Genomic DNA, 2,917 nt, shown 5'->3' on the forward strand with positions numbered 1-2,917 from the left:
CTCCCCGTTGTGGCCTCTCCCGCTCCGGAGCACAGGCTCTGGACGCGCAGGCTCAGCGGCCACGGCTCACGGGCCCAGCTGCTCCGCGGCACGTGGGATCCTCCGGGACCGGGGCACAAACCCGCGTCCCCTGTATCGGCAGGCGGACTCCCAACCACCGCGCCACCAGGGAAGCCCCCTTACTCGCTTTTAAGGAACTTGCTTTTCCTACTGACCATTTGGCATTCTGAAGATGTGTATTTGGCTTTTGTGGTACAGTTACAGAATGCTCCTTGCCCAGGTTCAGTGAAAAAAAGTAGTGCTTCACAATTATGAATCCCCAGTGTTAAATTGCATGTTGTTATGCCTTAGGATGGAGTGGGAGTGATAAATGAGAAAAACTGTTTCGCCTCCTTAAACATCTGCAGTTCTTTCCTACTGAAAGTTATCTTTAGATTTTTGTTTTTAAAAAAGCTAGTGTTGCACTTCTAAAATCGTATTTCCAAGTCCCATTGGTTTTACTTGCCTGGGAAGATATTTTGAAATATGTCAGCCAGTTAAGTGTTTACTGGCATTACATATATTTTTCATAAGAAATCCCATCCAAGTCTGCACACGGAAGCAAAAAATAGTAGTAATAATAGATTTCCCTCTACCAGCAGACCTTTTCAAGTTTTAGGTATTTGCTATATTTCTCTCATGTGTAGGCTCATCTAGAATTAAAATTACAAGGACTTTTCACTCATAAAATGGAATGTTATGGCATTATTAAGTTCAGACTTTCAAATAATTTTTAGTAACATGAAAAACTTCATGATCTACTGCTCCCTTTTTTAAAAAGTGGGGCACAGGGCTTCCCTGGTGGTGCAGTGATTGAGAGTCCACCTGCTGAGGCAGGGGACACGGGTTCGTGCCCCGGTCCGGGAAGATCCCACATGCCACGGAGCGGCTGGGCCCGTGAGCCGTGGCCGCTGAGCCTGCGCGTCCGGAGCGTGTGCTCCGCAACGGGAGAGGCCACAACAGTGAGAGGCCCGCGTACCGGAAAAAAAAAAAAAGTGGGGCACAACGTGATCCAAATTTATGTGTTTAAAAAAGACTGGAAGGAAAGACATCAAAATGTTAACAGTAGTTAAATTATGGGGGTTATGGGGAGATGGGATTTAAATATTCTTCTTTATACTGCTCTGCATTTGCTTTATTAATTATATGATTTATATTCGGGACAATTTTTGTTTTTTAATACATGCAAGGGTTTGCTTTGGGAATTCCATTTATAGATCTTAGCATACTGCATTCTTTTTGCTCTATAAACTGATGACAGTTTTTTTTGAACTAACACTGCAGTTCTTAAATCAAGAACCCAAAATTTCCCAAGAAAAAAAAAAAAAAGCAAGCAAGCAAGCCATATCCAGGATATGAGGGCCTGCCTTTCCACCACCTTGCCAACATTGTGTTATCATTTAACAAATCTTTCCCAATTTGCTAAGCCAAATAATAACAGTAAAGTATTCTATCAGTGTTTAAAAAAGAAAAAAGAACCCAAAATTTCCAAAATCAAGATTTTCAGAACAGAATTTTTCAGTTTTATTGGTTTTCCCAATATGCTAAAATCATTAAGGACTATCATTGTAACATATTATTTTTTTAATTATAGTTAATTTATTATAGAAGATTTATTTTATTTGATTTTATTTATTTGGCCACGCCACACCACAGGGCGTGTGGGATCTTAGTTCCCCGACTAGGGAGTCTTAACCACTGGACCACCGGGAAAGTCCCTGTAACACATTGTTACAATTATAAACTCACACTTGAGTAGCATTTTAAGTAATGTATATAAAGCATATATAGTTCTGTATCCTTCTGCTATCTAATTCTCCCTCCTAGCCTTTACCAAATCATATCAAGATATTTCTGGCTCAAGATAAGGAATCACGTATTACATATTTTTTGGGGGGGGTTGTTTTTTACTCCATTTTACTAAAAATATGTTTTCAACTACAGTAAAATGAAAGCAAGCAATCCTCTGGTATTTCCTGAAATACATCCTTAGGAAAATAACCACTTTGGATCTAGAAACTTGGCCTCTTTATAAATTACCTTGCAAAATAGAAAATATTTCTCAATGATGAAATAAAAGATTATTCTTATAAATCTAAAAACAAAAAATAAAAAACAAAAAAAAAGTCAGCTGAACTCTACAGTGTGCTTAGTGACATAGTCTATTTACATCGTGATGCAACTCCTTATCTGGGCAGGGACTGCTAGCCAACAGATCATGCCCCACCAGGCGTCTGCAGGCTACTCTTTGAGTAGCACTGTACATATGGGGTAGGAGTAAACACCTAACACTTCAGTTTAAGCAGGGTTCAAGCTAGACTCAGAGAACATGAACGTTTGTGTGAAATGTTCAGGGTATTTTTAATCCCTTCTTGCAATCAATCAAAAAACTAGTTTCTATTCTGCATACACAACAAATAAGGCACATAGTAGAAGGTGGGGGTGATTTTAAAACTCAGGATCCTTGCCCACTATAGGAAGTTTGCCACCTGAATAGAGAGAAAAACTAATGCCAAAAAAACCTACTTATACTTAGGCATTAATGATAAAGGCCCAATAAATGATCTGTGTAGACCACAAGAGCTCATACATGCAGCTGGGGGAAAAAGCTCTGAGGCGATCTGCCAAAGCTTCAAGGTAGAGGGAAAATGTAAGCAGGTCTTTTTTTTTTTTTTTTTAACATCTTTATTGGAGTATAATTGCTTTACAATGGTGTGCTAGTTTCCGCTTTACAACAAAGTGACTCAGTTATACACATGTTCCCGTATCTCTTCCCTCTTGCGTCTCCCTCCCTCCCACCCTCCCTATCCCACCCCTCCAGGCGGTCACAAAGCACCCAGCTGATCTCCCTGTGCTATGCGGCTGCTTCCCACTAGCT

At 40.2% G+C, this 2,917-nt stretch overlaps 1 protein-coding gene across 2 annotated transcripts in view; it reads left to right on the top strand.

Moving 5' to 3' along the window:
- Nucleotides 1-2,917, top strand: part of PRDX4 (peroxiredoxin 4) — an 18,223-nt gene that overhangs the window by 1,278 nt on the left and 14,028 nt on the right. The window lies entirely within an intron of this gene.

This window comes from Monodon monoceros, unplaced genomic scaffold, assembly GCF_005190385.1.
Source record: "Monodon monoceros isolate NGI ecotype Baffin Bay Population unplaced genomic scaffold, NGI_Narwhal_1 Super_Scaffold_22, whole genome shotgun sequence".
NCBI lineage: Eukaryota > Metazoa > Chordata > Mammalia > Artiodactyla > Monodontidae > Monodon > Monodon monoceros.